This window comes from Acomys russatus, chromosome 10, assembly GCF_903995435.1.
Source record: "Acomys russatus chromosome 10, mAcoRus1.1, whole genome shotgun sequence".
NCBI classification, from domain to species: domain Eukaryota; kingdom Metazoa; phylum Chordata; class Mammalia; order Rodentia; family Muridae; genus Acomys; species Acomys russatus.
Window position 1 is genome coordinate 48,757,816 of NC_067146.1, and position 24,018 is coordinate 48,781,833.

Genomic DNA, 24,018 nt, shown 5'->3' on the forward strand with positions numbered 1-24,018 from the left:
GGGAATAGGAGGATATGAGTGAGGTGGTAAAAATCAGGATATAATAGGAATAAATCATAAACATTAAATTAAAAAAATTAAAATTATTTAAAAAACCATGACATAGCAAAGTATGATCTGCAGGTTAATTCCAAATTCTACTGCAGTCACAAATCACCTTGTGTGCTTGAGTCAAGTATGAACAAAGAATAAAACCCAAGCATAGAATTCTAGAAAGATTTTTTACTACAAAGGACACTGAAACGTGAGCCAGAATGTCTCCAGATCTAAATCTGCCTCCATACCATCCTTCTGTGAAGGAGTCATATTGGTGAAACTTAACAGCTTTGTCTATATAAATGGTAATGATAGATTTGAAAAAAAGTTAATAGTATGTTGGTATGGTCATATTTGTACATGCATCTATGTGCATCTAGTTTATGTTTGATAAAAGCTTATGTCAGGGAAGGGTGTGGCTGCTCCCACCTTTAATCCTAGAACTCAAGAAGCAGAGGCAAATCTTTGTGAGTTTGAGTTCAGCCTGGTCTATGAAGCAAGTCCAGGTCAGGCAGGGCTACACAGAGGGAATCCTATCTTGAAAAACAAATAAACAAACAAATTTGTAATACATAGGACAATAATATTTTAAACTAACACAAAAGCAGAAATATCATTCATTCTTTATTGATACATGTTTAAAGTATATTTACATGCATTATTATTCAGTGTGGAGATGAAACTAATCTTACTGTGCTTCAGCTAATATTGGTCAATAATAATAGCAAAACTTGTAGTATGCACAAGACTGCTTAGTCCTTCTAACATCTGAATTCTACCAATTATCACTGAAGAAGCCAGGTTGCCATGGAATCAGGTTGGCTGTCTACTTCCTCCTTTACTTTCTTAGTGCAAAATCCTGTGGCATATGGTTGTTCAAAGCTCAGTATTGTGAGGTTGTTAGAGGCATAAAAAGCTCTTCCATTATTTAGCATTTTAAAAAACAGTTTAGGTTGAAAAGTGTGCCTAAATGACAGTAGAGACCATTACTTATTGCTACATTTACAGGAAATAGATAAGAATATCTAGAAAAAAATTCTATGCATTAGTCACAATAAATGGATAATAAAGATGGATTAAAGCATTTTGAATAAAGAAGATACTTTAATAATATAAAGTTGCTTCAATACACTAATGTAAAATGTTTTCTAATAAACTGGAAAATAATTATATCAAAAAAGTCAGAGAAAAATGAACAACGAATTATATAGATTATTTTCTTTTATTCTATTTGATAGTAAATAGTTTGTAGGCATTATAATATCATTTTAATTACATAACAATTACATTTAATCATCTTATTTAATTATCACATTTATATAGTGAAGAACTACAATCATGAAGGATCCTTCCAAGAGTGTGATGAATGATATGACTTTTCATCAATGACACAGACTATTTAGGTTGATTACATAGAAGACCATATGGTTCATGTTAAATTTCTGTTGTTCTTATGATCAAATAGATGCCATGAACTTTTACATCAGTATCTTAAAATCTACTTCAGATTATGTTTTAGGTCCCAAGTAAATCTTGAGAAAAATACACTGAAACAGTGTCAATATAGCAAAGCTTTGGAAAAGGATGACTGATCCTGGCTTTCTTAGGTGTCATTTCAGAACTGGGTAGAGTTAGAAGGTCTGGTCCAACTTGTTAATCATTCCAGGGACGCCATTGTATGTAGAGCTGATTACTGAGCAGTAAGCTGGGTTTTCATATAGGACGTCTTCATAAGTATCCTTATCAGTGTGAGCTTAAACAAATCAACACAAATCTCTTTGGCTGGATGACATAACTGCATGGTAGAAAACTAGAAAACATTCTCAAACCTAAGGATTTTTTAGTTTGTCCTCCAGCTCCCGGTTAGGAGAAAGTAACAATCATTTTCAGTTGCATGTCTTCAGGCCTGGTCTAACCTAGAGCCTCTACTCAATGATTCTCGTCAGTTGTTGACGCTCTCAGAACATACAGAGGGACATCCTGCGTTACTCACCTAGGCATGAAGCACCTTTTCTAGCTTAAGCTTTTACAATAGCAATTGCTTATATGATTTTAAGACTTCTTTAACAGAATCCCCATTTCTCTGCACCCTACTCCATCCCCTTTGCAGTCTCTGGGCTGCTGTCCTCTTTCTGTCTTGCTACACGCTCTCCTCTCTTCTCGGGTTCTGTAGAGCCCTTGGTCTAGACAGGAAAAACCATCTTCAGTATTTTGTGAGCACACCAAAGGAAGTACTGAGTTGTTCTCAGCATTAGGATCATAGATTTTTCTGCTGACTAGGTGGGGTTTTCTTTAACAATGAAATGTGCTCCCAAAATTCAGCGTGCAAACCTTCACTGCTTGGCCACTCATGGTGTAGAAGAAAAATGGGTGCTCCTGTTAGCTTATGCAATACACTGCATCTCTTGTCCTGAAAAAGAAGAGCTGCCTTCCCTTTTATTAGCAATGATAAAAGAGATCCTTTATATACTGCCTGGTTTAGCTGCTTCTCGTTGAGAAAAGTGATTTCTATTGTTTCTGTGTGCCTTTAGTCCTGCCACTTGATTTCACAACAGGAAATGCCCATTTGTAAACCTACTGTGAGAAAAAAGATGTAGTCGTTTAAGCAGTTTTCATGGACACTTTAAAATTTTTTCATTGTTAATTCTCATTTAATCCTGGTAGATAGATACAACCCAAAAGGAACTTATTTTATTGATCAGACATCAAAAGGACTCTCTGAAATTACAGTTCTGCCTCTAGACAACTTGGTCAAAGATCGTGGTCTCAAGAATAATTCTGTTTCTTGAGGAAGACTAAAAGGAGGGTCTTAAAATGCCTGTTATCCTCAGCTATCCCATATAATCGTCAGCAGGGTTTTTGAGTGACGCTTAAAGCCTCTACTCCATTTCTACCCACACCTATAGAGCAGCAGCCTTCTGGTCCTGTAAGTGAGTGGCCTGGGAGAGTCAAATTAGGATGCTGTGGGATGTTAGTGTAGGGCTCTTTTCCAAGGCTTGAATGACATGCTTCTTACTTTTCGTAGTCACTCGGGTTCATGATTGATTTATTGTACCAAGAAACCGCTAATAAAACCCTATTACTTAATAGAAGAAAAACCAATCATGAGCCTTGTCATATAATGGAGACGGAAACCGAAGGACTGAAGGTGTGGACTTCCTATTGAACAGAAGCCAAAGAACATTTTGGATGCAGATCACTTTCTTAGAATTAAATACGCTTACAAGGAGGTGTGATGTTACTGAGTGGGTTTCACACTGTAAACTCTACTGATCCTCTGTTGGAGAAGTGCTCTGTGTTTTAGGAGACAGACAAAAGCTACAGGAGTAGCCTATAATCTCTTGGGAACTCTTCCATGACCAACACCTTGAAGGGAGGTTTCTTACTGTCTCGTTGTTATTTTGGTTTGGTTTGTTGTTGTTGTTGTTTTTGTTGTTGTTTGGTTGTTGAGCTAGTCTATAATTCTTGGGAGAAAAATTATCACCCAAGTGGGTGACAATGTTTACTTAAAAATGCGTTATATATGATAATGTTTCCTAATGGCTTTTCCAAACATAGTGTTATTTATCCCTCCTCGTTACCTGTTCTTTTATATTTCCCTCCCTCACTTCCCAGTGAAGTATCCTGTCTCTTGTTTTTCTCATTTTCCCCTCAATATCACCTGTGTCCTACTGTCCACTATTTAGACCTCCTAGTTGCTCTCTGCCCCTGCAGTACCTTTTTACTTTCCTAGTTACTCCAATCATACACTCACATCTAAAGATTTGGAGCTAGGATCTACAGATGAAAGAAAACACACGGCATTTTTGTTCCTGGTCTGCATTACCTCACTCAGTATAATACTTGTAGTTCCATCCATGTATCTATAGAAGCCTATGCTTTGGTAACTGATCAAGAGCTGAACTACCCAGGACTCTGAGTCAGTGACTCTTGCTCCACATTCTTCTTCCAGTTGGCCAAGATATTATATCCACAGTTCCATTCATCAATCTTGTCGGTTAGCTCCGTCAGCCAGTGTTCTAATGTCACACTAACAAGCCATTCCTCTCCTGAGCTTTGCCTAGACTGCTTTCACTTAGCTCACACACTGAGACCATCTTGTCCTTTCCAGAGCAATCTTTTCCATGGTATCATCACTATTCCAATTTTCTTTTCTTTTCTTTTCTTTTTTTTATTTTCAAGTACAGCCAAGAAATTTTAAATCTGTACAATAGATTACTGATCATAAAGTTAAATGCTTCCTTTAAATGCACATCAGCCCATTTGCAAAACTACCTGCAATAGTTTGGAATTAGTGATAGGTTCATATAATTGAACTATTGCTCCCTCTGTGGTCACACTGGGGCATTACGGTACCTGTGGTAGGTAGAGCCTTGTTAGAGGAAATGTTAACACTAAGAGGTGAGCTTTAAGGCTAGACCCCCCTCCTCTCTCCCTCTCTCTCTCTCTCTCTCTCTCTCTCTCTCTCTCTCTCTCTCTCTCCCTCTCTCTCTCTCTCCCTCCCTCCCTCCCCCCCCCAACATGTGGAAAGAAATGTCATAATTCAGCTTCCTCCCTCTGCTTTGTCATGATCCATGCCTTCCCTACTATAAGCACTCTACCCCTCAGGAACCATAAGCTAACACAAACCTTTTCTTTCTGAAGTTGTTTTAGGTCGTCATATTGTGTTAAAGCAATAGAAAAGTAACTGCTACACTACCCTAATTTTTAAGAGAACCAAATAGCGCACAGCAGATTATTGGAGTACTGGCCCAAGTTAATTACAAATACAGTTTTTACCTCCACTTTCATACTGTAGTTTCACCTAATTGTAGAAGTAACACTACATGTGAATTTCAGTTTAAAAAGTCTTCTTTCTGAATTTTAAAAACATAAATATTAAATAGAAATAATTTTTAGGAAAAGAATTCATGCATAGTGAGAGAAGAATGAATAAACTTTATACAAATATGTTTTATTTTGCTGTCTAAAGTCAGAACCTGATTTTTTTTTTTAAGCCTAACCTTGGAGTTTGCTATTGAAATTTTAAGTCTCTAATCTCAATCAAGATAGCATTTGGTGATACAGATAGTCAAAGAGCGCCAGCACTGAAACCAGAGATAAGACTGAGAGAAGCTGTTTCCTCTGTCTGTTGAAGTCTCAATCTCCTGAAATGTAAATAATACTTCCTTCTCAGCATTGGAAGTGGTGCTAAGGATTTTGTCATTCCAGGAGACCAAACTGAAGTGAAATGTTATTTTCCTTTTTTCTTGTAGCCTGTTACAAAATGTCAATTTTACAATATTCATAATAACGTTGATCACAGGAGCAGAGTTTTGGAGCTTGCTGACAAAATTGACTACTTCTTACATGTTCAAGTTTAACAGTGGTTGTTCTTTTGTTTTGTTTTGTTTTATAATATTTTTGAGGGGGCAATATACCTTTTGTGAATGATTCTGTGCCACAAATTTAAGGAACACTGAACTTCTATCTACAAAGCTTACATATTTTGTTTCAGTAGTAGAGGAAAAACATTTAGTGAACTCTTTATCTTCCTTTGGGATCGTATGCCAGGTGGTTAGTTAGTTAGTTAGTTAGCTAGTTAGTTTGTTAGTTGTTAGTTTTTGCTTTGGGGATGGGCAAGTAATTGAAATTTGGTCAACATTATTGAAAGAGATTACATGGTTTTTGCATGCTTCTTTCCTCCTAAATAATAAAGTTGAACGTGGTATTGTGCAGAAAAAAAGGTAACAAAATTCTCTTACACTTTGACACTTGTAAGCTCAGAATTCTCAAAATTACTCAAGAAATTATTGACTGATTCATTATCATTGTTTGGATTTAATAAATATTTAACTGACCTATCGAAGGTGTTGGAAATGAAATTAGTTTTTTTTTAAGTCACCTAAATGCTCACGTCAGTCAGTTTATTCCTGGTCCTCATGCTTTCATTTAGCTGTAGCAGAAATAAGCAGATGCAGCCTTTGGGGAATACTTTGTCAAAAGTACCAAGACGGTTCTTTATGGAACTCACTCTTTTGCTGTGGCACAATCTGTAATAACACCAGGTAAAATCTAGGGCTTAGAAACCAGGATGTTCTCAGTTTAATTCATTTCCTTCAAGCTCATATTTTCAATCATGACAACGTTAAACTCTTTTTCATTTTTATCTGAAACAACTTGAGAATTACATAGAAAATTGTTATCAGGTCAAATTAAAAAATATATGAGTTTAAGATGCATTTCTCACCACTGTGTTGATGAACAGAATTTATTGGCCTCTGTTGATTGGGTCACTATTTTCAAGCCCTCTAAATTGCTTCCGTAAGTGGACAAAAATGGATAAAAGCTTTCATAGCAAGTTAAGTATGTCATAATTTATATGTATTTGCAGCTATGAATACATAGTACAATATTTTCACTAGATATGAGTCTCAAAAAGATTAAGTTCTCATTTTACAAGAAATACATCCCAAGAGCTTTGGTCAAATCAATGACAGCAATGTTTCATATGAGAACACATGTGTCTGAAGTGACTTCCTCACGATGATGCTCAGTGTCTGTTGGATTGACACAGATGTTTCCTAAGCAAAGGCTTTATTTAGTCGTTCTCAGAGAGGTTCTACTATCCCTTTCCTGTCAACATTTTTTCAGAGAGTTATTCCACAACCAATCATTTGACAGCATTAATTTAACATCAGACTCTACAAAAGTAGCTTTTGCATCTAAATAGTAAATCTGGCAAAGAAAAGCTCCTGAGGCATTCTTTCTCTGTATCTCCTAAACTCCTGATCTCAAGAACAGAGGAGATTAGAAATTGGCTGACCTCTTTCTTTCAGGGGGGTTATATCTTCAAAAATAAGGAAAAAATTAGCTCACTGGTTTTTATTGCTGAAGCAAATACATTATTTAAAGAGACCATTAATCTCCATTTCCAACAAAGTTGTAATAGACGTAGTTTTCTTTCTTTCTTTCTTTCTTTCTTTCTTTCTTTTTTTTAGAAACTATTCTGATAAATAAAACATTTATACACACTGTCCACAAAAACACAGTCTAAGGCTTGAGGCCTCAGTTGATTATGCTGCAAAGGAGGCAGGCAGGGAGGCAGGCAGGCAGACAGACAGAGAGACAGACAGACACACAGACAGACAAACACACAGACAGTGGTATCATTTTAAAAACTTGAGAATCCTCCACTGCCTGTATTGAAAATATGGTGTTGTGGAAGATTCACAGCATACGAAAGCTCTTCCTTGCTGAAGTTCCAAGTGTACTGGCTGTTTCAGCAACTCCTTGCCACCACTGATGTAGCTTAAAAGTGTTGAGCCTTTTTATTATTCATCAAATAACAGCTCTTTATAACTGTTATATATGAACTGGAAAACAAAATCTATCGCCTTCGCTGACTGCATCACTGTTTTCAAGCCCTCTAAATTGTTTCCTCAAGTGGACAAAAACGAATAACAACATTTATAATAAATATGTCATGGTTTTAATTTAAATATTTGTAGCTGCTTATATATTACAATATGTGTATACACAGCAATTAAATAAAATTAAGATCAATTAAATTATCAAGTTGTTTCTTTATGGAATGGACAGACAGCTCAGTGGTTAAGAGCCCTTGCTGATCTAACAGAGAAGCCGAGTTCCATTTCCAGCGCCTACATCAAGGGGCTTACAGCTGCCTCTCCCTCCAGAACACCCTCTTTTAGGATCCTCAGACACCTGCATGGAACACACATATGTAGAAATACATAAAAAGTGAAAAGAAATCTGATTCCATGACAGAGAATTGCAAATTCTCTGCAAGTGTTTAGTTTCAGAAATCAATGAAAAGTACAATGCCTACCAGTGGCTAGATATTGTGTGTGGGAAATTTGGTTTATAATGTATTCCTCTTCCTCAAGTGCGGAGCTTTCTTCCTGTTTCTCGAACACAGAGCACATTGCTTTCCGCTTAGACTCATAAGCTTGTCATTTCAGTTTCCTGCACCTCTGTATAGCCAAATTCGTAGGATGTCTTTTCTCATTTTAAGACACCATTCTTCTACTGAGGGACATTTAGCCTGTTTCCAGGTTCTGCCTATTATGAATAAGACTGCTTTGAACATGGTTGAACATGTCCTTGCAGTGTGATGGAGCATTTTTTGGGTATATTCCAAGGAGTGGAATAGCTGGGTCTTGAGGGAGACCGATTCCTAGTTTTCTGGGAAAGCACCATATAGACTCACATTTAAGAACTTTTCTTTCTACTGAGCTTGCTAATGTTTTGTGTCTACCAAAAACTCACTGGCCTAACTTTTCTCTATTCTTGTTTTTGTTTTCCTTTGCTTTCTTCTGCGAATGAGGAGTTCTGGATGACTCTGTGTTATGTAATTACTTCACACCCCAGGGGGCTTCTCATGTTGCGTTATGCTGTGTTTCATAACCCAGTTAGTCTTATTTCTTGCTATGGATCTTACATTTCAATACTTTTCTCATGAGATTATAGAATAACAGTGAAAATGGGAGAAAATTGACAAATATACCCATGAGGCAACAGTGAAGAAATTTAACTGAAATGGTTTCTCTGTTTTGAAGGGAGAAGGTGCCACCACAGGAGCAGGCATACCTATGAAGATTTTGTCAGTCAGATGTTATATTTTTGGTGTGCTTTCTGCTCATGAACATAATTTAGTGCAGCCTTCTGCGTTACTTAAAAACCAAAGAGTACATGCTGGAATGTTCTCCACAAAAAAGAGATCCCATGCAGTTACCTCCTTTGCCTGAAGATAGTGTAAACTGAAGTTGTCTTTTTGATTAGTATTTCATCTAATTTTCTTACCATTTAATAAAGCATATTATAGCCTTAATAGTTCAAAACTCTTGATATTACGCTCCCTCTATGAGGTAGGAAGTTTTAGTAATAACTCGGAGGCTGATGTGAAGAGGACAAAGCTCTGAGTATGGGAGGGTTTTATACTGACTGAATGAGAATGGTGTGCTTCCTTTTTATTTTTTTCCTTTTTTTTTAATTCTCCAATTTAAAACTTCATTTGTTTCTAAATCACCACAACTTAGTGGTCACTCTCATGTCACTCCCTGGGTCCCAATCTAAATACTACTGTTGTTCCTTGTTTTGTATGCTTTGAATAGTCTTTTTTTTTATTATTATTATTTTTAATTTTTTTAAAATTTTTTTAATTTTTAAAAATTTTTTATTATTAATTTATTCTTGTTACATCTCAATGGTGCTTTGAATAGTCTTAAAATCATTACTAGTTTAATTATATCATATACAATTTGAGACCCCCGTCTTATTTTTTGACATGTTCCTCTAACTTCTTTTTTTTAATTAATTTATTTATTAATTCATTCATATTACATCTCAATTGTTATCCCATCCCTTGTATCCTCCTATTCCTCCCTCCCTCCCATTCTTACACAATTTCCCTCCCCTATGATTGTGACTAAGGAGGACCTCCTCCTGCTGTATATGATCGTAGGGTATCAAGTCTCTTCTTGGTAGCCTGCTATCCTTCCCCTGAGTGCCACCAGGCCTCTCCATCCAGGGGACATGGTCAAATATGGGGCACCAGAGTTCGTGTGAAAGTCAGTCCCCATTCTTCACTCATCTGTAGAGAATGACCTGTCCCTTGGCTAGATCTAACTTCTTATATAATTAGACTTAATAACTACTAGTTATTCAATATATTTTTATATTACTATAGTTTCTGATTACTCAGTAACTTTTGGGTTTTGCTTACATTTTATATAATAGTATTAATGAAAAACATGTATACCAAAGTCATATTTTTTCAGAAAAATTAGGATATAAGTCATTTAGGAGAGTAGAAGCATTTCCAATGGCAAATGAATGAATCATGACCACCTCAAAATATGAGAATATTTGTCAAGACTACCAAGTAACAACACGTGTGCAATGTGAACAGGAAAACACTGAGTGACAGGACAAGAAATTAAATGAAATATTAAGACTAGAAGACATTTGAGGGCAGCTGGGCAATCCCATTCTCCAAGATTGGGTGAATGATGTCAGTCCTTGCTTCAGAGAGCATGGATTCAGTCTACACATCTGTTCTTTGCCATTCTTTTTGTCCTGTCAGCTCTCTTCCAAACCTAATAGCTGCTGGCACTCAAAAGAGCAAAATAAAACCAAACTCCTGCCTCAGAGGATAGCAGTTGTATAAATAGGAATTGGAGAACTTTCTGATCCTCTTGATGTCAATTAAGCTATTCTAGTTTCCAATGCATTTTCTAACAAACACTGCTGTCCTATTTGCAACAGCAACTTTAAAAAGGTTATAGTGTTACCCTAAATACAGAAAACAGACAGCAAAGGGTTGTGGTGCTTTAATCAACCAAGGCATTGGTGTGGAGCTTCGAGGAAGCCAGCAACGCTTATTCAAGTACATAATAGGTGCCTCAGACTTATAAATTCAAATGCTAGTATTAGACTTGCCATGAACCTGGTGCCATAGCAAGAAAACCCCTCAAACAACCCCTACTTCTAACAATACTGTTATTTATTCTTTGAAAAGTTAGCGTACTTATATATTCTATGTTGACCTATCCGTCCACGAGTACCTCCGCTTACTGTCTCCCATTCCATTTCCTTCCCAACAACTTTATGTCTTGTTGTGGTTGTTGTTGTTACCTCTGAATCAAATTAATGCTGTCAATATATGCAGGGCATGAGAATGAGGTCATCTACTGGGACACAGGCACTCTATGCTCCAGTGACCATATCCCTAAAGGAGGCTGGCTCTCCCTCAGTAGCTATCAACTGACAGGAGCTCTTTCACTGAAGGGTGAGGATCAGCAGTACCACATACCAACTGTACAACTCCAACCTGTTGCTTCTGTACAGGTTTATACAGGTCACAAGTCACCATAGCTGCTGGGAGTTGACATGGACAACACCAGGCTTTATCTACAAGACAGTATTTCCCACCTCTCCTCCTCACCCTCGAGCTATTACGTTATTTCTCTGCCTCTGTGTCGATGATGTTCCCTAAGCTTTGAATGGGGGGAGGTTGATATGCATGACTCACCCACAGCTGAGCACTCCCAGCTGCTTATATTCATATAGTATATTTTAATCATATCCTTCTGCCATCACTTCCTTCCACTTCCTTTTATTGTTTCCCACTCCACCTCTCTTCCAACATTCTTTCTCCTTCTTCTTCGTTGTTATTCACAACCCCTGAGTCCAGTGCTCCTCAAATGTACACTGAGTGGGTAGGAGACCAGCTATGAGTCTCTGGATGAACCATTGCTCACTTCCCAAAAGAAGTTTCTCTGGCCAAAGTTGAGAAAGAAAGTAGTGAAAAAAATCTATAGATATATACATAAATATTTAAGAGGCAGCTTGGCAGCATTATCATTTATCTATACAAGAATGGTAGATTTTTTTTTCTAGGGCCTATGATCTCAGTCTTGGTCTTTTTGATTGGGTTTGCAGTCCTGGACTTGAAATCTCTCCTGTGGATCAGGCCTCATAACCAGCCATAGACTGGTTGGTTACCCACACAACCAGCATGCCACAATTGCAGCAGTATTATAGGCCCTACATCTAAACAACTGATAAATTGTACATTAGAGGATGAGACATTTTCTGAACGACCTTAAGGAGTAAAAGAAGGATAAGCAATAATCACACAGAGAAAATGTTGTGACCTGATACAAGGAAATGGTTTCCAGTAGCCATGGCTGTTGAAATAATAAACAGAAGCCCTTGCTAGCAGTTGCTAAGGTCGCAATATGTGCACTAAGAGCTCTTTTGGCAGAGTTGCTCTAAAAGGGAAGGCTGATAATAATTATACCATCAAAGCATCAAAAACAATACCAGAAGCCTCTTTCTCTATTTTTCACCATGTTTTTTTTTTCAGTGACAGTATTGTGTCAAATATTTTCATAGAGGACAAACCTGAAAATGTTTGGTATCTTGAAGGAAGTCTCTAAAGGAGTGAGTTGGCAAGGTTGTGATCATTTCCCACCTCCATGGATACAAAGCCTAAGATGAAAAGAAGCACTTCCTCTTGAGGTGTCCTGCCAATGTCAAGCCTAGCTTTGCTCTTCCGTTCTTTTTGTGTTTGGATGCTGGCCATTAAGCATCTAGTGGTGCCTCTGTGATCTGTAATTTCCTGCCAATTCTGACCTCCCATGGGTGTAAACCAGTGTTCCTTAAAATGTGCCTATTAGGATGTAAGACACATGAAATTCTACCCTCCTTGAGGGAGGACACACTCAATGGTCAAATGAGTTTGAAAAATATAAAACACAGCCTACTATATATCTTTCTTTGAAAATCCATAAAAAGTCTGTGTATTAAAACCCTACAATAAATAAAACCACCTAAACTCATGTCACCAGCACAAATAGTGAGTGTATTCCAACCTATGTTTAGAAAACAATGAAAGCCTAACACTGCCTGGGTCTGTGTTGTGTCTCTTTCAAAGCGGCTGGATTTGATGCCCTTTTAAGCTACCAGCACTATAATGTAATAATGACTTTCTGTCCACACAGCTAACTCTGACTTTAATAATCATTTGTTCTCAGCCTCTAGAAATCACTCCATACCATCGCCTTCCCAAAGATCGGTTAGCTAGGAATGAGAGATCAGGGGTGGTACCAAGTATCAAAATGATTTATACCATTAAGTTGAGTATAATAGACCTCTGTGCTATCATGAAGTTATTCCACAAATTTCTCATTGTACACTTTGTAGTAGACCCTTAGCCCTCGGACCCAGCAAGTTGTCTGTTACAAAAATCAAAATAAATATACTAAGGTTTGGAATATATAAAAACAGAAAATTAAAATATCTAAAGATACTAAGTGCAAAAAAAAAAAAAAGTGATGGAAATAGCAGTTAATGACTCCCTTGTTGCATTTACTATAATCCTGTGCCCATTAGAAAGAGTATTTAAGAGAGGGGAGAGATCTTCAGTTATTCTTCCAAACTCTTGTAAACCTGAAGCCATTATACAGATAACCACACTGCCATCCAGGTAGGTGAAGCAGCTGTATCTCCGAGCTAGCCTAAAGGTGAAGAGTTGGCATGGAGGAGTGTATGAGAGCAAATGGTTTTGTTACGATGGATGACTTAACTCTACCCCGGCCAAAATTAAAGGGAAAAGGATGAGAACCCTTTATCTTGTAAAAGATAGACAGTCTATACCACCCAGGTTTGTAGCCAAGTAAACCACTTCCTTTATTGAGTAGGAGATCAGATCCTTTGGGAATGTTTTCAGTGGCCTATGATAGCTGAACAAAAGGAATTGTTGCTTAATGCTACAAATCCCATGGTCCACATGGAAATGCGTTCAAGAAAAGCAATATAGAGTTGTTTTAAATCCTCCACATGGGTTCCTATCTAAAAGTAAAAGTTATTATTCCATGAGGATTCGAAGAGAATCAGGCTCAGCCAGAAGATCGGCTCAAATATGCTGATTTGCATACACTAGACATGGGGAGCTGCCAGCACAAGGGCATCAGAACTTCCATGACACTATGTACCAACTGAAACTGGCATGGACCAATGAGGGCATACATAACACATGGCACCTTAAACTTTCAGTACTGGAGCAGAACAGAACCAAAAAGAAAGCCTGAGAACCAAATTTGGTAAAGACTAGGCAAGGAAAGACAAACATGTAAAAAAATCAGAGCATAGAAAGAACATTGTCTCTTGATTTACTTTTAGCACAGCTCCCCCAGTGCATCCATGCTTTCTGTTTTTTGTTTCTTTGTACAAAGAGCCTGGCCTTTTCTCATTTGTTTCACTGTTATACAAAGGAAGAACACTTTTAGTTCTATTACTATTGACAAGCACTTGCACAGCCAATCCTAGACACAAGAGCCTACCCACAGATCACAGTGCGAAGCCTCCACTCAGGGATCACAGCATGGAGATGTTAATGATATGTCACACCCTCTCTGTTTATTGGTTTAGTCTTTCCAGATGCAAAGGGTTTGTCAATAGTATCTGATTGGCTGAGATGAAGTGACCTAACTGCAACTGTACCCTATTAAAGAGTTCATGTTAACAGAATTTCTCACACACATAGAGTGGGAGCTGCGACCTCCCTTTTAGAATACCTACACATGGATAGGCTTTTCAAACTGAGGAAAATGGTTAATGTACATGAGAAAAAATGTTTGGCTCACCTGCAGTGTCATATCCAGAAGGCCCTAAAGGGCTAGGACCCAAAATGTAATGGCACATTGGTTTCTTTCTTTCTTTCATTCTTTCCTTCCTTCTTACTTTTTTTTTTTTTTTTTTTTTTTTGAAATTTTTTTTATCATATTTCTTTTTAGCATATACATTTATATTATTACACATGAGTAAAATAAACTGCATACAGCAGAAAGAACCACAAGACAATCAGGAATTATATAAATGATACATTCATAGTGATTTGGCCATTTGTATTTGGCAAACTTGAAGTAAACATCTTTCCTATCTTGTTGGATCTAACTTTCTGAGTGGAGATTAATATCTATCATATCTCATTTCTATTAACTTAAAACATCTATCTTGATCTAAAAACATCTAAGCTACTAAGCTTAATTGAAAGACTAAACTATCTGGTCTTCAAACCCATCAGATACTTGAGAAGGGATAAAACTTAAATAGCTGAGTGAAGCCAGAATAAGGGTTAGCTACTTCCAAAATGGAAGAATGACTAAGACAATTTACTGCCTGAACAATCACCCAACACTCTCTATAATGTAGGAAGCATCATCTTCAGTCTTCTGGCCCAATATGTCTGACAGACATATTTTCAGGACAGGAACTATTAAAGATTTGCTTACTCTGTCTTGACAGAGTTTGGTTGTCAACTCTGACTGCATCTAAACTTGCCTATTTTTAGACAGAATTCCGTCTGTGGCAGAAATGAGGACATTTTTCCCAGTGGCTTATTTGCCACATTTGAAGCCAATTCCATAAGGAGGTTCTTTGATGCTCATCATCTTCTTTGAGGCAGGCTAGTTTTGCCAGGAGTTAACTTGTCTTGTTGTCAAAGAATCTTTAGAATAATAAAGACATCTTTAAATGCCATATTCTGTAGGTCTCTGGGATGTTTGAAGACCCTATTTAACTATTTTTACATCATATCTACAGAATAATATCTATCTATTAGACCTAGAATATATATTGTCATGATAAAATTAGACTATTTTTGACATGAGCATGATTTGCATCAATATACAAAATTCAATACCATTGAATTAAAAATAACATTATTTGTGAGTAACAATTAGGGCCTTGAGATGAGGAGTAGATTCAATAATATACCTCTTGTTCTACCCTCCCTCTATATTTCTATATTCCCCTTTCCTTCTTTTCAGCTCCTATCTCCTTACCTATAATAGAAAGATAAAGGAAAAGAGATACGTCCCTGAGTCAAACCCAGTTTCCTATCTGTAAAAGACCAATAATACTTATAACCTACTCCCCACGAAAATAAGCATCTATGGACCAACAGAATAAATAGAAACCTATCAAACCCCCTGAGAAGAAATAGGATGTTGTTCTCTTAAGGTGTCTAAAGGCTGATTTAGGACAAATAATTCCTTTGAAGCGCTCCCCCCCCAAAAAAAATATTGGGGAAAATACTAAACTAAGCCAGGGATAGCATTTGTAGTCCATTTTTCAAAATCTGTGAAATTCCAGGCTTAATAGGAGTCCTGTGTGGGACAGTCTGAACTGCTGGACCAATAGGGATCAGAAACTTTCTATAATGCTGTCCTGAAAGCTGTCCTGTTCTGATGGGTAGCAGCAACTGAGGCTCCTGAGGATGGAACATGGACGGTGCAGGATGTCAGCATCCAGCTTGCTGAGAGGAATTGATCCTGTCAGGTCCGATTCAGTATCAGTGTCTAGTTTTTTTGTTTTGAAAACATAATTTCCCACAAGCATTATGCAGTTCTAACATTGTGATGGCATGCGGTGTGCAGGATGCACAGAGCAATCAAGGCTGGTTCTCTGCTCATTGTATGAGCAGAAGTAAGACATCTGCAAATCTTCCTTTATGCCATACTAAGAATGCCTCTAATTATAAGTCACAGAGAATCTGTGACCAACATGAAGCCTTGTCTACGCATAAACCTTCGTATCTCAGCCAGTCTCAGAGCTATTCCCATGGAGTGCACTTTGGTTCCTTTTGTTAACAAAATACTGTTAGTATTCAGGGGTTTACAAGGTCTTGGATGATTTTGTGCTTTGGTTATAAATATGTAAAAAGAATTGAGAAAGGAAAAGTAAGTTTAAAATTAAAACTTGTAATAATTTTTAAATTTTTAATGGAAGCAATAGTCCATAACAAAGAAGCTGGAGATGCAGAGGAAATTCCAGAGTGTTATGTTAAGCACAACACAAGGGCATGTAAAGCGCAAGACAAGGGGAAATTTTATAGAGCAGTCACTTTGACTATATTTTAAGACTTTATTGATGCCATAAAATTCAGGCCCTATAAACCTGGATTCTTTGTCAGAAGTAGGCCATCACATACAAAAAGGAAAAAAAAAGTGGATCTATATGTAAAATACAGCAGATGTAAGCCAGTTGAAATTCTAGAAAATCAGTTGGTACACAATGATAAATTCTCAACGTATTTTTAAAAAATTATACTGTTTTGAGATAAAACAGGGCTTGGAGATACATATGTTCTCTCTTCCTAGGTCTCTTTTCTTTCCTTGTTTCTCTCCTTGCATTGTTTTGTCCATTAGGCCAGACTCATGGTTTATAATCATTGCAACGTCCAAATAGGTCTTACTTCTTTTGTGCCTCAAGTTTACCCATCAAGTGTCGCAAAATCAGCATTTTCCTCTTAGATATCATCTTTAGTATGAACTCTTATTCAGTCACCTCTATCTTGCTTTGCTTTAACTAATACATAAACTAAAGTTCTCCAAAATAGAACACACCATGTCTGAAAAGTAAAATCCCTCTGTCTCATCTGTTTCCCTCTTTCAATACAGTAGTCATTTGCACACCTTTCCAAGTCAGGGTGCTAGGAGTGTCCTTGATCCCCTATGCATTTCAGGTCACCATCAGAGCCTTTCAGTTATACCTCCTATGTACTTCCTTAACGCCTCTCACTCATCAGTTCCCCATGCCTATGGCTCATGGTCTCATCATTTCAGAGCATAACAACAGTATCCTTACTGCCTTTCTTGATACTAGAGTAATTTTTCTGGTACTCAGACCTAGGAGCCTTAATTATCTTGCTCCATAGCTGCCGTCACCTTCTCTGTAAAATTTGTCACAAGCCATAGAATCATATGGCTCCTATCTTCTTTGGAAGTCACCTTGCCACCTCCTTCCCTGGAAATGCAGTGCCTCAAAGTTCTCCCATAGTCTTAGGTTTGTTTCTATCACCACGTCTTTGTACCTGGTTCTCATACCATCAGGCTTCTAGACTTTCCTCAATAAAACACTCTCTGTTCATCGCCAAATGTCAGGGTGCTTTGTATTCTGGGCCATATAGTCTGCTCCATTGTAATTATGTAATTATAATATTTTGATTCACAGTTTGTTTTGTCTTACTGTTGGGTTTTTAAGTTTTAGTTCATTATAGCTGATGGGCATTTGGCAATCCTTGCCTACATAGTCATTAAAAAAATTTCACTTCTAAGAGCATATATAGGGGGAGGAGGTCTCCCTCAATCACAGACATAGGGGAGGGGAGAAAGGGGAAAGTGGGCGGGAGGGAAGAATGGGAGGAAACAGGGGAAGGGCTAACAATCGAGATGTAATATGAATAAATTAATAAAAAAATGTAAAAAAAACCATACAGGCATGCATACATATACACATAATTTAAAATAAAATAAAAACTTCATAGTGTTCAAAAAATTTATCTATGGAAGTTTACATACAACACACTGCCATATTATAAATATTTCTCTTTAAAATATTATAGACCTGAAACAGGAGACACGTGCTTGTAATCCCAGCATTTAGGTGCTTGAGACAAGAAAATCATAAAATGGAGATCAACCTAGGCAACATACTAAGGCCATATCTTGAAGAATATCATATTCTGTGTTCATTATTTCAGTGAATGGTTCCTTTCCAGCTAGTTGCCTAAAAGTAAAATGCCAAGAGGAGGTCCTAAATACCTTTTTTCTCTCACCTCATTCTCACTTCATCATCAAGAACAACCAATCTTATATTCAAACATTTAAATTCTCCCATTTCTCATCAGCTGTACAGCCATTTTAATTTTGATGCACTTCTTTTAAAAAAATCTAGATAGATGCAACACTATGCAAAAATGCCTTCAATGTAGACTGGGTCTCTCCACACAAAGTTTCACATTACAAAATTTTTCCTTCCTTGCAGAATTTAAAGCCAATCTCATCTCTTACCTTGCCACTCATCCCTTATGCATGCACGCACTGGGTGGGGGGGAGAGATGGAGAGAGAGAGAGAGAGAGAGAGAGAGAGAGAGAGAGAGAGAGAGAGAGAGAGAGAGAGAGCAAGAACAATGAACTGCAGACTGCAGCTTGCTTTTACTCTTGAGAAAAAGACAATGGATGTACTCAGGATTTTCATCAGTATTTGAACCCATAAATATGATGGGTGCTCTGCAATAGAGAGAAGCGGCACACTGCATGTGCTCCAGAAAATCATGAATTTACCTCAAGAACACAAGAGACAACAGAGAACTAAAAGGATTATAGGGCAATATGCTTTACGTGAATTAGCATACAAAACAAATGACATCAAGAATATATGGAAACATAAAGTCGTATTTTATTCTTTTCCTAATTCTCATTCCCTGCTTTATTTTTCACCTTAGTATTTCATATCTAATAAACTTATGCCTTATACCATTACTTCTCTTCATTATAAATGCACACTACACAGTTGGTTTATATGTTTTATATGTAACTGTTTCCCAGTTCCTGGATTGGTATATGGTACATACAAAGTGTTCAGTAGATGTTTGCTTAATGGATGTGTTTTCTTTCATTATAATATTTATCCATATGTCAGGAATAATAACTCAGTGTGCTTATAAAAGGCAATCAATAAATTAATATCTTATATAAATCAACAATGGAAGAAATGCAAAAATCTTTTCCCAATTTAAAAAAGAAATTACAGTCCTACTTCTTATCTCTCCTTGCAAACACACTTCTCCCAATGCCCGCCCTGTCTACTCGTATAGCGGCCTCTTGCTCCTTAAGTGGGTCACATTGTATGTCCTTAAGTGGGTCACATTGTATGTCCTTAAGTGGGTCACATTGTATGTCCTTAAGTGGGTCACATTGTATGTCCTTAAGTGGGTCACATTGTATGTCCTTAAGTGGGTCACATTGTATGTCCTTAAGTGGGTCACATTGTATGTCCTTAAGTGGGTCGCATTGTATGTTCTTAAGTGGGTCGCATTGTATGTATGTCCTTAAGTGGGTCGCATTGTATGTCCTTAAGTGGGTCGCATTGTATGTATGTCCTTAAGTGGGTCGCATTGTATGTCCTTAAGTGGGTCACATTGTATGTCCTTAAGTGGGTCACATTGTATGTCCTTAAGTGGGTCACATTGTATGTCCTTAAGTGGGTCACATTGTATGTCCTTAAGTGGGTCACATTGTATGTCCTTCAGTGGGTCACATTGTATGTCCTTCAGTGGGTCACATTGTATGTCCTTCAGTGGGTCACATTGTATGTCCTTAAGTGGGTCACATTGTATGTCCTTCAGTGGGTCACATTGTATGTCCTTAAGTGGGTCACATTGTATGTCCTTAAGTGGGTCACATTGTATGTCCTTAAGTGGGTCACATTGTATGTCCTTAAGTGGGTCACATTGTATGTCCTGAGAACCAATCTGTACTCTTATTTTTGCAAAGAATTTTTTTTTTCTGCTTGTGCTTTCTCCTCCCTAATAGTTCCTGACCAAATTCAACCAACTCATCCTTTATAAGTAGTGAAGGTGCTTCTTTAAGACTCCCTTGGGACTCCTGTCATCGACAGTGTTGCCATGGATGCCTGTAACTCTTTTGCAGGATGCCCAGGAGTCTGCATTACTAATTGTGCATTTGCATTGATTTTCTTTGTCAAATTTTACCACAAGTGGAGTAGCTCTATAAGGTCAGGGAGCTCTTTCTATGTTCAGCCTTTATGGCCATTCTGTTATCAGACAAAATACCAATCATAACTGATATTCAATAAAATAGTCTTTGCAATGAATATCTTTAGCCATTTGTAGCCTTTAAAAAAATACTACCTAGCCTTAAATCAAGAAAGCCTCACTCTTTCTGTTTTGAAGTCACTTCAAAGTCACCCTTCTTACAACACGCATTTATCTCCTGGGCCTAGGCAAATCTTGCATGTGGCAGTCATCTAACAGAGCCAGAAAGTGAAAAATGTTAGAGTGTCTCTTATTGTTTTCTGCTTAAAAATCACCATAAAAGTTAATTATGAAAAGAAAATCTGTAATTCCTTTACCTGGAAACTAAGCTGACACCTTCTTCTGCTCAGAAGTTTACAAAGCATTTGGTACTTAATTATCAGTTTTCTTGGACATCTCCGCATTTCTGTCACTTGATGGGAAAAAAAATACAGAAAGCCTTTCATGACTAAAAGAGCGAACACCCACACCCATGAACCTAGGTCAGAAATTGCCAAACGTGTTGCGAGCTGGTTTTCCGAAATCAATGACCTGACTTTGATCATATTGCTCTTAAAGTCACTATTAGCTTTGCTCCTTGTTGTAATTCTTGTGTGATCAGTTAATGACGTCACCTTTCCCACAGCTGAAAGCAAAGAGTGAATGAACTTCAACGGGATCTGTATGATAATAAGACAGATTTCCTTTTAACCTGGTGTTCTATGACAGAAGGGCTCATCCTTGTGGCCTGCTTCCCCTTCCTCTGAGTGCCACCGGGCCTCCCCACCAAGGGGAAGTGGTCAAATAGGGGGCACCAGAATTCATGTCAGAGTTAGTACCCCTCTCTCCACACAACTGTGGAGAATGCGCTGTCCATTGGCTAGATCTGAATAGGGGTTCTAGGTTTACTGCATGCATTGTCCTTGGTTGGTACAGTAGTTTGAGCCACACACACCCATCCAAATCCACCAGCCTTGATGGTCTTGTAGGGTTCCAGGACCCTTTTAGTCCTTCTATTTCTCCATTCTCCCATACCTATGTCACCTGGAGTCCCAATAGAAAGTCTCAGCATCTGTCCCAATCTCCTGCTAAGTGAAGACTCTCAGGGGACATCCCTGTTGGGCTAGTGTCCAGTTATAAGTGAGTATATACCATGTGTATCTTTATGGCTCTGGGTTAACTCACTCAGGATGTTCATTTCTAGTTCCATGCTTTAGCCTGGTCCCCTTCTGTCACAGACCTAGGGGAGGGGAACAGGGAGTCGGGGAGAAAACAGGAAGATACAAGCAAGGGGATAACAATTGAGATGTAATCTGAATAAATTACTTAAATAAAAAAAAACTAGTGTTCTAGATAAAATGTAGGCTTACTTTTTCTAGTAACTCATTTGATGAAAAAAAGTTTTTGTATTTAAACAACCATAACAAGAACCAAAAAAGTTGTGGGCAAGTATTTTTTCCTATTTCACATTGGTACATATGTATGGCTCTTTTGCAGTATGGCCATATCTTACTTTGCCTGCAATTTCTGTGTCCTCCCTTTGTTCTATTTAAAAACAAACAAACAAACAAAAAGTGTTTAAGGTGAAAACAAACAAAAAACTGTGCTTCAATAAAACTAACACAGCGTACTTGAGTATCAAATGTCCCCCATGTCTTAGCTTCAAAGCATCCAGGACAAGACATCTTCCAAGAGTAGAAGAAAAGTGTTTAATCACTTGAGGATTTAAATATATAGACAGGAAGGAGAAGGATGCTGTAGCCTTCCAGATTTGACTGAGAAGATTGAAATAATAGAAATGGCTTTTTTAAGACAGTCAGGCAACATAACTGCCTGTGCCCACCACTTCATTTACACAGGGGAATTGTTTAGACCATGTGCCCCCTCTATCACCTGCAGACGAAAACCATCTCAACAACACCCACCCCATCCTCACTCAACATTCTCTGAAAATATGATTGCCCCTTGTTTGTCTCAATGCAAACAGTTCAGATTCTCTTACCATGTCTCATATGAGACATCGCAAAGGTTAGACTTCCTTGCTCTGTGTGAACAATACTGACTTATTTTTAAATCCTTCACCAAAACATTTAACTACTGAAATATTCCAAAGTTCAACAGCTACACTGGCCTTCCATAGAAACACAGTTTCAGTGCTCTGTGAAGATGTTCCCCGATGCTGAAAGGATGGAGAACTTTTGTAATATTTCAAAGATAACATGATATTTTCTACAATGAGGTAGACAGAGTTTCTATGACCTGTCCTCTTCACTGAAACATACAGCACACTCCTTGTTTGAAGGTGGCATTCAAACAGACAGCTATGAATATTTGGGGAAGAAAAAAAAGTACTAAGAATGATTGCCAAATGACCCATTTATTCATATTGTTGCAATGATTAGAAGTATTTACTTTATTGAAATACACATTTGATTTACATTAAAATCCAACAGTGATGAATGATACAGCTTTGCAAGAATATATATGTGAGAGTGTATATGTGTGTATTATATATGTGTACATATAGCATGTTATTTTTATTTTCACAAATTAATATGTTAAAATAGAAAATAGTTTTAAAGGTCAAGTAGCACAAAGAAGTTCTATAATTAGCGTCAGCAGTGTCACACTAGACCTCCCACCAACACACTTTCCCATTGAGATAATCATTTCATAGCAATTCACTCTGAGAGATCACTGTGTGTAACAGTAAGCCTTCATACTTTAGTGACACATAAATTGTAGGCATTACACTTGATCCCTAATTTAACCTTTAATCTAAGGAACACTTCAGCGTCCTTCCCAAAACACAAGTATCTTCCCTTGTGAGTAATTATGATTGTATTCAGTTTATCCATGATCATGTAAATATTACTCCTGATAAAAGTAACATATCATGATTTATGTGCCCCTTTATCCCATAAATTAATAGTTGCTTTATTTTTTCTATTTCTTTAATTTTTTAATTATAGCTTACAAATTTCCCACCTGTACCAATTTTATAAAGTGTTGGCATGTAGTATTTGCTTCACAAATATGAAGATTAAATTCCTTTCCTTTTCTTGATTAAATCTGAAAATCATTATCTTATATCATATTACTTTTATTTCATCTCTACATTTGAAAATATTTTATAACAATGTGGGCCCTAGATTTCTGCTTATTGTTTTCTGATATGTTTAGTTAAATCTGTCCCATTTATGTGCTTGTAAAAATATACTTTCATCCTTGATTATATTATTCATTTTTCTGAGTCTTTTAAAAATTAATTTTAATTTTTATTCTTTACATACATTGTATCCCAACTTAAGTTTTCTCTACTTTTACTCCTCTCAGCACTTCCCCGTTTCCCCAAATCCACTCCTCCTTCATTTCCTTTCAAAAATAAAATTTGTAAAGGCAAAATCTTCCCAGAAATATTAATTGAATATCTCATAACAAATTACAGTAAGACCAGGCACAAACCATCATATTAAACAGTGGATGAGGCGACCTGTTAGGAGGAAAAGAGACCCAAGCATAGGCAAAAGAGTCAGAGGCAACTCCCACTGTTTTCTAATTCTTTATATATTTAATTAAAAAAAGAACACCTTTATTACAACATCAACTGGGACTTGGAGATAAGAAAGGAGATAAGATGTGCTTAATTTACCATGCATTACTTAGTAGATTTAAAAGATTAAGATAATAACATTTCTTGAAGGAAGGGATTAAGGAGGTATTTACAAAATGCAACCAAATTTTACTGGCCTTCACATGGAAAAACATATATTTTAAGTAATCACTTCCCTAGAAGAAAAAGTGAAAGCTGGGTGTGAAAGCATTCTGCTCAAAAGTTCTCTTCTTTTCATAAGTTCTTTGGAGTCCACTGTTCA

General features: G+C 37.2%; 1 protein-coding gene across 5 annotated transcripts in view; it reads left to right on the forward strand.

The window, feature by feature from the left end:
* Magi2 (membrane associated guanylate kinase, WW and PDZ domain containing 2) overlaps positions 1-24,018 on the forward strand; it is a 1,455,764-nt gene that overhangs the window by 844,698 nt on the left and 587,048 nt on the right. The gene's annotated exons all lie outside the window — the stretch shown is intronic.